This window comes from Schistocerca gregaria, chromosome 10, assembly GCF_023897955.1.
Source record: "Schistocerca gregaria isolate iqSchGreg1 chromosome 10, iqSchGreg1.2, whole genome shotgun sequence".
NCBI classification, from domain to species: domain Eukaryota; kingdom Metazoa; phylum Arthropoda; class Insecta; order Orthoptera; family Acrididae; genus Schistocerca; species Schistocerca gregaria.
Window position 1 is genome coordinate 71,765,571 of NC_064929.1, and position 14,353 is coordinate 71,779,923.

Consider the following 14,353-nt stretch of genomic DNA (forward strand, 5'->3'; position numbering starts at 1 on the left):
TCCCCTGTTCTGCCGAGCAAAGTCGGCTGCTCACTTTATACCTTACTGTCATGCAAGAATAATTGTTGCGATAACAAGCATCTATCTATCATAGTTCAGGAGATACGATGCCATAAACATTGCGATGAGTGAAAAACTCGCATCATGCACGACCTTTAAATGTATTACTTCTGTGCTACCATCGATATTCACAACAGATTTCTCAGGCAGCGTCCACGTATTTCGGTAAACGAACCTACGAAAGTACGAGGGTGAGTCAAATGAAAACCATAAATATTTTTTAAAATATTATTTATGTTGCAGAAGTGGTACAAAACTGTATCACTTTTCAGCATAGTGTCCCCCACGCTCAATGCAAGTCCTCCAGCGCTTACATAGTGCATAAATTCCTTTAGAAAGGAACCATTCATGCACCGCGTGGCGTACCTCCTCATCAGAACTGAACTTCTTTCCTCCCATTGCGTCTTTGAGTGTTCCGAACATATGGAAATCTCTTGGGGCAAGGTCTGGTGAGTATGGTGGATGAGGAAGACACTCAAACTGCAGGTCTGTGATTGTTGCAACTCTTGCACGGGCAGTGTGGGGCCTTGCATTGTCATGTTGGAAAAGGACACCTGCTGACAGCAATCCACGTCGCTTTGATTTGATTGCAGGCCGCAGATGATTTTTTAGGAGAGCTGTGTGTGATGCATTGGTGACAGTGGTCCCTCTGGGCATGTAATGCTCCAAAATGACGCCTTTTTTGTCCCAAAAGAGAGTCAGCATAACCTCCCCTGCTGATGATTCTTTTCGAAACTTCTTTGGTTTTGGTGATGAGGAATGGCGCCATTCCTTGCTCGCTCTCTTCGTTTCCGGTTGGTGGAAGTGAACCCAGATTTCGTCCCGAGTAACGATTCTTGCAAGGAAACCATTACCTTCTCGTTCAAAGCGCCGAAGAAGTACTTAACAAGCATCAACACGTCGTTCTCTCATTTCAGGAGGCAGCTGCCGTGGCACCCATCTTGCAGACACTTGGTGAAACTGGAGCACATCATGTACAATGTGGAGTGCTGACCCATGACTAATCTGTAAACATGCTGCAATGTCATTCAGTGTCACTCGGCGGTTTTCCTTCACTATAGCTTCAGCTGCTGCAATGTTCTGTGGAGTCACAACTCGTTGTGCCTGACCTGGACGAGGAGCATCTTCCACTGAAGTCACACCATTTGCGAACTTCCTACTCCATTCGTAGATTTGTCGCTGCGAAAAACGTCCATCACCGTGCTGGACCTTCATTCGTCGATGAATTTCAATAGGTTTCACACCTTCACTACGCAAAAACCGAATAACAGAACGCTGTTGTTCCCTGGTGCAAGTCGCAAGTGGGGCGTCTATCTTTATACAGATACTGCGACGGTATGTGTGCATTTGCACTATGCTGCCACCTACAGGACATTCTACATGCTGTTTGTAGCACGCTTACCAACTTACAAGATAACGGCGCAAAATTTCGATTTGTTATTACAAATTTAAGGTTCTCATTTGACTAACCCTCGTATATTATGATACCACACATAGTTTAAGAGATACGATGTTGTAAACACTGGGATGCGTGAAAAACTGGCACGTCATGTATGAGGTTTAGATCTATTCTTTCTTTGCTACTAACTTTATCTGCAACACAAATGGCACACAGGATTCACATATACGACTGGATATACTTGCAAAATTATATAATTTGTAACACCTGTAAGTAGGCTGTTTAGGTTTTCTTATTGGTAACGCCACATAGCGCTCTGTATGAAAAATCACTGGCTGTGCTGTGCGCAGTCTGTGGCTAGTTTGCATTGTTGTCTGCCATTGTAGCGTTGGGCTGTTGGCTGTTAACAGCGCGTAGCGTTGCGCAGTTGGAGGTGAGCCGCCTTTAGTGGTGGACGTGGGGAGAGAGATGGCGGAGTTTTGAAATTTGTAAGAATTGGTGTCATGAACTGATATATATATTATGACTTTTAAGGTAAATACATTGTTTTTTCTGTATTAAAATCTTTTATTTGCTAACTATGCCTATCAGTAGTTAGTGCCTTCAGTAGTTTGAATCTTTTGTTTAGCTGGCAGTAGTGGCGCTCCCTGTATTGCAGTAGTTCGAGTAGCGAAGATTTTTGTGAGGTAAGTGATTTGTGAAACGTATAGACTAATGTTAGTCAGGGCCATTCTTTCGTAGGGATTTTTGGAAGTCAGATTGCGTTGCGCCAAAAATATTGTATTTCCGTTTAAGCAAAGTCGTGTATAATTGTTCAAAGGGGACGTTTCATATGTCGACCCTTAGCCGAGGATACCTCACTGGAATCTTCTGATTTTTTCTTGTAGTTTGTGTAATTAGTGTAGGTTTTGTTTATTGCTAGCGCGTAATTGTAGAGAGAATCTCCTTTCTAGTTGTAGTCTTTCATGGTTGTACAGTAAAACAGTTGTGGCATGCATGTAGATTTGCACCAAGTATTTCGCAGCTGCGCTTGCAATTAACTAGATATTATTTTCAGTGCTACGTTAATGTGTTCTGTTATTTTTGCTCTTCAAATTGTGCTTTTCTGTGTTGTCGTGTGAAATATTGTGACAATAATGGCGTGTGAAAAACGTACTACTAGGCTCCAAAGTAAACTGACAAATTACAGTGAAGATGAAAGCAGTGTGTTAGCGGCACCGAGTAATGAATTAACTAATGTTCAAAGTAGTAATTTGGTAATTGTACATAGGGAAATGGAGCGGGCTGCAAACAATGGTGTAGACAGTGAAACAAATAGTGAACAGGGAACAATTATCGATCGATCAGTCGGCAACAGCTCGCCTTAGGATTCCGAAATGACAGGACACATTCTTGCAAATACTGTAGATTCAGGTGTTGCGTCCTCACCGCTTTCTCAAATAAGTCAAGACACATTTTCTGTTTTTCAAACTGCGAATATTGCCGGTTCAAATGCATTGCCGAATAGCACTAAGGAACATGTTTCAGACACCAGTGCATTGTTATTACAATTAATGCAACAAATGGGAGAAAAGCTTCAAAAGTTAGACACAATGGAATGAAATCAGAGACAAACACAGTAAAAGTTTCAAAAGTTAGACACAATGGAACAAAATCAGAGACAAACACAGCGAAAGCTTCAAAAGTTAGACGCAATGGAACAAAAGCTTCAAAAGTTAGACTCAGTGGAACATACACTTGAACAAACACGTGAAGATTTAACTACTGAATTACATAAAATCGAATCGAAATGTCAAAAAGTCTGTAATGACGTAAAAACACAAATTTGTGAGCATTTCCAACCTATTTCTTCGCGGCATGAAAATGCATTACAGAATCACGAAGCAGCCGTAAAAGAACTGCAAACTATTGTTCATGAAAATCATGAGACCTTGCAAGCTAAAATTGACCCAGTTGCATCTACCGATTCGGTTACGCAACTTGCAAAAACTCAAGAAAACTTGAAGGACACAGTAGATACTCTGAAAATTGGTTCAGAAAGACACATGGAGGACATTAGTTCATTATCAGAAAAAGTAGTTGAACTTTCGGATCAGCTAAGTAATTTATCTACGAAGGTAGATGATAATCTGAATGACACAAAACCGGTAGTCTTTAATGACACAGAAGAGTTCGAACAAATCAGGAAATTCAAACAAAATCAGAATCAAATTAATACGCAACACCAAAGAGAAATCCGGGAAATACAAGATCAGCTGACACAGGTAATACAAGAATTACGTATTTCAGAGGACACTCGCACTCCAGTACGGGAAGAGGGACATAAAAACACGGAACTGCCACAAAATAATAACACAGGGCACTTTGGAGATTATGAAAGAAATTGGCAAGGTGCACCGAATTTTGAAATGGAACCGCCGACACGACGTAACAATGACCGATATGCTACTCGCCGACATGATTTTGACTGTAAGCTGTTCATTACTACACGTAAATTCAAAACATTTATGAATTCTGTCAACGACATACATCCACAAGCGTGGCTCCATCAATTCTCTCATTGCCCCCCCCCCCCCCCAACTGGTCATTAGAGCACAGATTAGAATTTATGTGTGGCTATTTAGAGAATGAACCAGCTGTTAGAATGCGATCGGTCATTCACGATTGTCACAGTGAAGGAGAATTTTACCACGCCTTCCTCTCAGCATATTGGTCTCAAGCCACACAAAACCGAGTAAAACATGGCATCATAACGATGAAACATTTCGAACAATCTGAATTTTCCAGTCCTATGAAATATTTTGAAGACATGTTGCATAAGAATCAGTATCTTTCTAACCCATACAGCCCCTCAGAACTCATCCGCATTTGCTTAATCAAATTTCCTGAACATTTACGACACATTATTTTGGTAGAACGTTGCAAAGACGACACTGAAGCTTTTCAGCGACTCTTACAAGAACTGGAAATTGACACTGACAATCGCGGAACGCAAAAACAGAAGCACAACAATTACAGGTCATATCCGTCGCAATTCCGCGATGAAAGAAATAACAACTGGACACAACAAGGCTATTCTCACAACACAAATCGTGACCAAAACAGACACCACCCGTATGACAACCACTGGCAGAGTAATAGTTACAGAGAAAGATCGTATTTCCGTAGTAATGAATATGACAGAGATAACCACAGAAACAGACAATATGGGAACCAAAACAGTTATTATCAAGGGAGACAGAATAACGTCAGACGCAACAGTTCAGCCCGCAGTTACGATTCAGGGAGGAATTCTCCATTACTTAATCGACAAGAAAGAAACTACAGGAACTACCGACATGACGACAGACGATATAATCATAACGACAGACCTGAATTTCATCAGAACTGGCGGGATTCAAACAGGGCTGGGTCCTTTCAGCAAGGTGAATTTGTAGAAGTTAGGTCTCCTAATCCCAGTAACGACGCGCGCCAACAAAGAGATAGCAGACAATGACTCGCACCGCAGGCAGCCGCGTGCGCCGGCTAGCTCCGAGAAAAATAACATAGGCGCTAACCTTGAGAAAAATTTGAGCTTTCTTTGCTGGTGTACCATATGCCACATGATAATTCCGTTGAAGCTGGATCTCTGAATAGTAGGAAGAGTAAAGGCTTGCACCACATTTCACATGTCAAATCGTTTATTGATAGATAATCTGCTTTTTAACTTTGTCATTAAAATTTTGACCTCACATTACTAGTATGCCTTGTTGCACTTAGAAGCTGTTAACATGCAACAATGTATTAAAGTTAACTATCCAGTCTAGAACGTAGGGAATATTTTTAAACAGAAATTACGAATGCATTGTTATAGTGAACAGACGACACAGTGTTGTTATTTGTACATTCTTGCTTGTTAGTTGCACGATTATGTAACGACTATAAGGCTTACATACTTAGAATATATACTGTTAATGAGGTTTTAATGCAACATTTTGGTTCAGTTGAAAAGACATTCTTTATTTGAAGTACTTTCTGTGAGATTAAAGATGACTTAGCGTTTGGTTTCTTTGATAGCTACACGATTATATCACGACGCTACTAATGTGACACAATTTACATTGTGCTTTTGCGGTGTATCTGTTTTATATCTGCATAGTTTTTCTGAATTATTCTGGAAACGAAAACATGTTTTAGTAGTAACTTTGTGGTGTAGCTACAATGAGACAGCCTTTTGTGTAGCACAACAATACGTTACAGTACAGTACTTACTTCATCACGGCAATAAGCGTGGTAACTACGATATCTATACGCAAAGCATTTCACTTTTTGTTTATCATTAGGTAAGTACATTGACTTCTGCAGAACTTAGCTTTCGGAGGACGATAACTACGACACTTCCACAGAGATTATCTTACAACAAGGCGCACAGTTTAGCGCTACAGTACACGTATTTGAGTGATTAATTTTGTACTTAAAACATTTATTTTTAAAGATATTTGAAGTAAAATGATACAAAGGTTTTCCATGATACATTTCATTCCATTGCTGTAATCTGTAACACCTGAGGATATAATTACATTAATCCTCAGGGGGGTACACGCTTATTTTGTGTACCATGTGTGTGGCAAGCACAAGGAGCCCTAGCTAATATGGTATTTGCTTATACAGCTTTAGACATCGGTACGATATTTCTCTAACACATTAATTACACAGCTATCTGATCATTTAACTGAGAGACAAACATTTTTTTATTACGTCAGTGACACATGTTTACGCAATTACACAGCTGGATAATTTCACACTTATGAAATTCTATTTTGTCTGTACTTTGTGAAATGTTCATATTTTTTCGGAACCATTGTGATACTATGAGAGGTTTGAATGATGTATTTGGTATGGGATCATGATTTTTAAAGTACGTTTGAGGTAGATGACACTTTTGACACCAGCAGAGAATTTTTTTTAGGCTTTGAAATTATTGGAAGAAGCTATGACGATTTTGAGATTTGGATGAGGTTTTATGATGTTATGATGAAGATGTGTATTACTCTGTTGCGGTATGTTTATGATCAATAAGCTGATGCTATATGACTTATTTCATTATGATACGTATCTGTTGTGATGAAATATTGAAGAAGTGTCGACGAATAAGGTAAGGAATAATGAGTAGTGGTTAGGGACTCTGGTTTGTGAAAAAGGAGGTTGGAAACCAAGAATGTTACTTTAAGAGTTATGAAATGTATGTAAATGCGTGAATGTATTACAACAGGATTTTTTCCTACAGATTTGTAACGCAAATTCTTGACCTGTGAATTTTTTTTATATGAGACTGTCACTTTAGCGGAAACTGCTGTCGTAAATTTTTCAGTAAGAAAGGTAAGTGACCACCTGCACATGATGCCTCGTGGGCACCCAGCTGTGCGACAGTCGCCTGGGAAAAAAGCCATTAGTGTGTGCCTTTCAGAGGCACAGGTAAAAAAAAAAAAAAAAAAAGGTGCCATTATCCTTGCTATTGACATTTCTTTGTAGAAAGCGTCGCAAATACGACACGCTCAAACTTGAAAACATATGATTACACTTTGGAGCTCTTAATTTATGATATTTACTGAAATGAAATGATGAGAAACATTTCATGTGTATTGTCTTGCTAGTTGGAAGGTTGTTTACTGCATTATGAAATGACTCATGGCTAGCGGATGACGTTTCACGCCTTGCTTTGCCTATTTTGTTTAATATCTAGTTTCTTGCCGCACTGCAGCATTGGTTAAAATAAAATTTAATACATGTACTAATATAACTATTTTCTGTCTACAGACCCAGTAAAGGATCATTTTATGATGTACTTTCTTAGAAAAGAGAGCACAAATAGACATTTCCCTTCACAGGAATTGCAAAAATAATTTTTTTACGATTTGGTAACTTATCTGCTAGCGTATGTTGTCGTGATGCATCACTCTAGTGTTAAGATGTGAATTAGGTATTAAACATTTTTACTGTAATATTTTTTCTGCTTCAGCTTTGTCATGTTTAGGTAAAAGTTATTGCATTTGCTGCTGCTGTTTGCCAGGCATAGTGCTACTGAATTTCACTTTGTATTATTCTGTTAAGCCAGTTTTACTACCGATTTATTTTTCCTTTTTGCTGCACATTGACTCATATTAGTTTTAATGTTGCATTTGCTCTGCTAATTTAGATTTACTGCTGCTTGCTTTGACAATTTCCATTTTTTTCATTGCTGTTTGTATTAATTGTTTTGTGCTGCTGCATTGCCTCGTCCCTTAGTTTAGCATCTGAGCTCAGTAGATTTAAGTTAGCTTAAGATGGGTAGACTATATAAGAAACTATCTATGATGAATTGGAAGAAATGCATTGAGAAGCTATGAGAAAATGGTTTGGCCAAAAAAATAGTGTACAGTGGAGAAAAACTATTTTTGAAAGAGGATATGAACAAAAAAGTAGGGTTTAGGGCCAACAGATTTAGGTAGGATTTTGTTGGAAATAAATGATGAGGTAAGATATTGGAAAATAAATAATGAGGTAAGAAGTATGTGAACATATAAATACAGAAAGCATGTTTGGATAGGATTTTTTTTGGTGGAAACAAATGTTGAAATAAGATGGAAGATCTATGGAATGAAGTTTTGGCTTGGACTGCAATACCAAATGTTACACTGAAAACGAACCCTGTCCTTTCCTTTTGTGTCTGCTATGTGTTTGTGTACCATTGTGTATTTGTGTTCTTCCTGTCTTTATGTGTTTATCTGATGAGAGTTACATCGTAAAAATTTTCTGATAATATGTTATTTACTTTGTAGAGATGTTTAGACATTATTTATCTGTTTTGTTTTAGTGCTCATGTGTGAAGGTGATGTTTCAAAAGTTATTCTGATCTTTTATGTATTTACATATGTCATAATTCCTGTAACACTGATGTATATGTTAGTTCAATTCCTTTGTGAAGCCCGTATTACTACAAATGTTATCTGTATTGTTATGTTCTTTAATTATGTATTTTGTACCTTTGTTATTGTATTCTCATGTTATAAAATTGTAATTGACACCTGTTCATCAAATTAAGTAACTTTTAAGTTACATTTCACTGCACACATTTCTGTTGGTCATAGTATATGGACAATATGTGAGAAATAGGGACTGATAGTGTTTGCACGTGTGTTAATAATTCAGTAAGGAACTGGATAACAGCATTGCTGGTTCTAAGGACGTTTCAAAAACAATTTTTGTGAGTGCACAAGTGGTGGTTATGGACTTGCTATATTCTCCACAAGACTCTTCGATGGTGATTGTGCACCTGCACAGTTGCAACAGATGGCTGCTGGCCATCTCTACAAGGACTACAGTGGGTCTACACCTTTGATGACCCACCAATACCATTATTTCTACAAGGACTGCAGTGGGTTTGCACCTCTGGTGGCCCACCAATACCGTAATCTCTACCAGGACTACAATGGGTCTGCCCTGTGATGACCTGCCTACCAATATTCTTCAAAACTTCGACTGACTCTGCTGTGGCATTTCTCTGTTGTGGCCCATTACCTGTCTGCATGTCAAGAGTCAGCACTGTCTTTCCGTTGGAAGGACAACACTACTTCTTCAAGACTGCATGGAAATCCACTACTTCCGTGTGCATTTTCTTTTACTACTCAGACTTTGAGAAAAACACTGCAATTTTACTTTGATGAATGATCAGGACTGTCTTTATGGACTGTGAGAAAATTTTAGCTTTTGACCAACATTGTATCGATAAGTGTGTGCATTTCATTTCTTTGTTATTGCAATTATGAAAAATTTTTTCAAATCTGTATTGGCCACTGCCCAAAACAATTAGTAAATTTTTTAGTGGGGAGCATGGGGGCTATGTAAGTAGGCTGTTTAGGTTTTCTTATTGGTAACGCCACGTAGCGCTCTGTATGAAAAATCACTGGCTGTGCTGTGCGCAGTCTGTGGCTAGTTTGCATTGTTGTCTGCTATTGTAGTGTTGGGCGCTGTTAACAGCGCGTAGCGTTGCGCAGTTGGAGGTGAGCCGCCTTTAGTGGTGGACGTGGGGAGAGAGATGGCGGAGTTTTGAAATTTGTAAGAATTGGTGTCATGAACTGATATATATATTATGACTTTTAAGGTAAATACATTGTTTTTTCTGTATTAAAATCTTTTATTTGCTAACTATGCCTATCAGTAGTTAGTGTCTTCAGTAGTTTGAATCTTTTATTTAGCTGGCAGTAGTGGCGCTCCCTGTATTGCAGTAGTTCGAGTAACGAAGATTTTTGTGAGGTAAGTGATTTGTGAAACGTATAGATTAATGTTAGTCAGGGCCATTCTTTCGTAGGGATTTTTGGAAGTCAGATTACATTGCGCCAAAAATATTGTGTTTCCGTTTAAGCACAGTCGTGTATAAATTTTTCTAAGGGGACGTTTCACACCCCACCCGTCACTTATCTGGTTCTGGCGTGTGTTCACCCCAGCTAATTGACTAACAGGTCAACAGAGAGTGTAAAACTGCCGCACTATCGGATAACGCAAAGAAAGTAATAAGGCCCTGTGACTCCTGATTGAACTGCGGTGGCAGTGTTGACATTAATTGATTCAGAATTGATCAGTTTTAATTAAAAAGGAGTGCACATTGATGTTATATTCAGTTATTGAACACCAGATGCAAATGTTGAACATAAAATTAATTAACAAAGTGACTTGGGATTTCAAGTGCTTGATTGAAAACAGATGCAGTCGATTATCACAAATTTATTTTAACTCACGACCTTCAGTCATCACATTACATGACTCTCCTAACAGGCAGTGGTAATAGATGCGTTTGCGTGCAGTAAAGCACGACAAATCAAAAGTAATTCCTATCGACTGTCCCCGGCGTAATGCGAAGTGCGAGAAGAATTCTAAAATACACGGCACATGAAACCCTCGTGGAAACTTTGCCGACGTGATCCAACAAATTAATCAGTGGCCGGAGCGGGCGCAATATCACCGAATACAGCGTGGCGGAGCGGCGTCGTTGTGTGGACGTCGGCCGACCTCGTGGTGCTGCAAGGCGGCGCTCGTCTATTCACTCCTAGCTATCTTGCTCAGTACGGAGCTGAACCAAAACTTCCTATCTCCAAGCTCAATAGTTCCTCTTGCTAAATCATAAACTGCAGAGATGCTCACTCTCTCCCTGGAAAGCTGAGTAAGGAGCACCATCTCCGCACTTGCAAGCTGGGAACGGAAGAACACTACGGGGACTTCTCCCAGTCCGCTCTTCGCCTCGGCTTCCCCTCCACCAAAATCACTCACGCCAATAGCAGCGCAAGTGGCGCTAATTATGCGTCGCTTCCCAGCGCCGACCAATGCCTGCAATTCGCAATAAATTTCTCAGGTAGCATCCAGGTATTTCGCTAAATGCACCTACGAAAGTAAATTATAATACCACACATAGTTTATGAGACATGATGTTATGAACACTGGGATGTGTGGAAAACTGGTGCGTCATGTATGATGTTTAAATTTATTACTTCTTTGCTACTAACTTTATCTGCAAAACAAATGACACACAGCATTCTCATATACGACTGAATATACCTGCAAAATTATATCGTAGTGCAGAATATACGGCGTCATGAATATTAGGCCACGTGAAAACGAATTTTGTTATAGATACAGGTGAAACATACATTCAAATACGTGATAAATATATTTAATATACGTGAAATATGTGGAAAATGTGGCTAAGCATGCAAATTGCCAGATAGAAAGCTCCTCCAGAGCTCCTGGATTCATTTAAACCAAATTTGCTACACATATTACTCACTACCTGGGAGAAAATACTGTGGATGTAAGAACAGCAATCTCTTATTGGTGTAATGGTGATAATTTGGAGAGAGAAGGGGAGGAGTATATGGATGGAGAAAGAAAGAGGAGGAGGGAGGAGATGGATAGAGAGAAGAGGAGAGGGGAAGTGGACAGACGATGGGAAGAGGAGGGGATGAACACAGAGGGAAGAGAAGAGATGGACAGACACTGGGAGACGAAGAGATGGGCAGAGAGAGAAGGAAGGAGGAGATGAACAGCAGGAAAGTGTAGAGGTTGATGGACAGGGAGATAGGCACAGCAAAGATGGACAGCGAGGGGGGAGGGGGGTTGAGGAGGATACAGAGAGAGAGGGGGAAGAGAAAAAGAACAAAGAGAGGGGGGATGAGTGGATGGAATGAGGGTCAGGGATGAGATTGGCTGAGGGGAAGCAGCAGACGGACAGAGAGTGGATGTGGAGGAAGTGGGCAGAGAAAAGGGGGAAGATGGAAAGGGAGAGAGAGGTGATGAGGGGAGAGATAGAGGGGGGTGATGAGGAGAGAGAGGGGGTGATGAGGAGAGAGAGAGATGATGATGAGGAGAGAGAGAGGGGGTGATGAGAGGAGAGAGAGAGGGTGGTGATGAGGAGAGATAGAGAGAGAGAGTGAGAGAGAGAGAGAGAGAGAGAGAGAGAGAGAGAGAGAGAGAGAGAGAGATGAGTGATGAGGAGAGATAGATAGAGAGAGAGAGAGAGACAGGTGATGAGGAGAGATAGAGAGAGAGAGAGATAGAGAGAGAGAGAGAGAGAGAGAGAGAGGAGGTAGGAGGAGACAGAAAGGAGAGGGGAAGAGCGAAAGGGAGTAAGTAAGGTAGGGGGAAATGGACAGAAAGAGGGAGTTGGACAAAGAGAGAGGACAGGAATGGATGGACTTAGAGGGGCAGTGGATAGATGGAGTGAGTAGGAAGGAGGAGATGGACAGAGGGGCCAGAGAAGATTGACAGAAAGAGGGGAGGAGTAGATGGACAGAGATGAACACACTGACAGGGAGTGGGAGATGAGGAAATGGACAGAGTGGTGTTGGACGAGATGGAGCGAGAGGAGGAAAGGAGGAGATGGAGTACTAGAAGACTGGAATAAATACACACCCAGGCAGTGCATACACAGTTGCTTTCACGTTATGGAAAAGCCTCACGAGTATTTCTAATGTGTGTTGCTCGCGTTTTAGACCGAACCGGGGAACGCACCTCTTTTGAAAGTCGCGAGCAGTAAATAAATAAAACGGCCCGCGTACAGCGGCTCGTTAATCACTCTCGCCTTCCGCACGCGTAGCGCCCGCTCATCCTAGCCAACCTGTCCTGTCCTACCTACCGTATGCTGGGGTCGGCAAAGCAGTCGCTTTATTGGCGATCAGCGGTGCAGAAAAGGGATTACGGCGCTACTCCCGCGTTTGCCGCTGATTTATCGATCGCACCCCTGGGTGGGGTGGCCGCGCGCACCCTCCCGTCCCAACTGCTCGCGGGGGAGGGGACGTGGGTGTCCTAAATCGCAATCTAGCGCGGCTACCTGCGGCCGGGGGGTTGTTTAGGGGCGGTTGTCAGCGGCGGGTGGGTCGCGCAGCCTGTACCACCCCCACACCGGACACCAGTGGACGGGGGTAGTAATGAGCCCCGCTAACCGCGCCGCGGGGGCGTGCGGCCTTTTTATCGGCGGATTTGCACGCGCCGCTTGCCGCGACGAGCGCCGCGGCGCGTGGCGGAGGGTGGTTGCGACGTGCCGTGTCGCGGCCGGCTCAGCAGCGCGGGGCTTATACTTGCTCCATACCCTGGCGCAGCACTAACGTTTATTTTTAGTGATTCTTCACACCGGATGAACTTGTTCGCGTGTCCCGTCGGTGGGCGTATCTGGACACGGTGGGAGACCAGCGGCGGTGCAGGGAGGGGTGCTTTCCTGTCCTGCGTGCGGCGTGCGGGGATTTGGGGGAAACTCGGATTATAGCAGAACGCGCATCTCTCCATGGCGGACGATTCGCAGCTAATACGGTGCAGAGGGACGTCCGTATGTTCACGCGGAGGATAGACTATTAAAATGTGACCGCCTAAGAGAACAATTAAAACAGCTACCTGTTGAAACGTCTCTGTGAAGTCGTTTCATATGACGCTTGTCGAATTCGGTTCAACGTATTCACTTTACTACCTGATTTTAGCTCAATTCATGAACTCATCCAGAAAGACTAAGCACTCAAATAAAGCCTATTTAATACTGTAAGGTGTCAGGCTAATCCAACACCTTCCATGAAAACCCTCACATGATAGCAAATCTGGCAGTATGTCACATAGCTCCGAATAAATCCTGACGTTAAATTAACCAAAGTAATACGATCAACGAGTGAGCAAATGGAATACCACAGACTAACACAAGAACGCCTAAATGCATGTCATACCTCCCCATCGTGAAACAGACGCAGTTCTGAGGGGAGAAACGAGAACAGAAGCCGAGAGTAGAGCCGTGTAGGCTAGGAGGCCCTACGATAAGAGACACCCACATCGCCGACCAACCCCCAAGAGCAGCCTCCAGCCCATGTTAAAAGATAGAGCCCTCCAGAAGAACAGTATAGATCTTACAATAACACTAATAGGGGTCACACCAGCTGCAAGTTTTAGCGTGAGACTATACGCGTCTCTGTTACATAACGAACATTAAAAACATTGCCCCACCATGAAAAGTATAAGGTTTCTCATTGGATAGACAGAATTTTTGTAGGCACAGCTTAAGGTTAACATTGAGACCCTGATTGGTCAGTGAAAACACAGCTAGATACCTTTTTCTTAAATTGTAGTAAAGAGAGGTTAGAGAAAGTTGCTTCCGAGACGGCAAGGTGTGTGGAGCTGCGCCGCTCGCCGCTGCCCTGACGCTGCCTAACCACCGACAAGGTAATGCACGCACGCGATGCCGCATTTTTGAGCGCATAAGGCTTCACTCAGAACTGCAGAAGACTCATCTGTTACACCCCCTTTTTGCGTAATACTAGTGTCGATCGTCAATTAAACTTCGTGGTAATCACATTTGCTATTACAAGTTAAAGATCTCAAACGCGATGATTTTTCTGTTACAAAGTTATT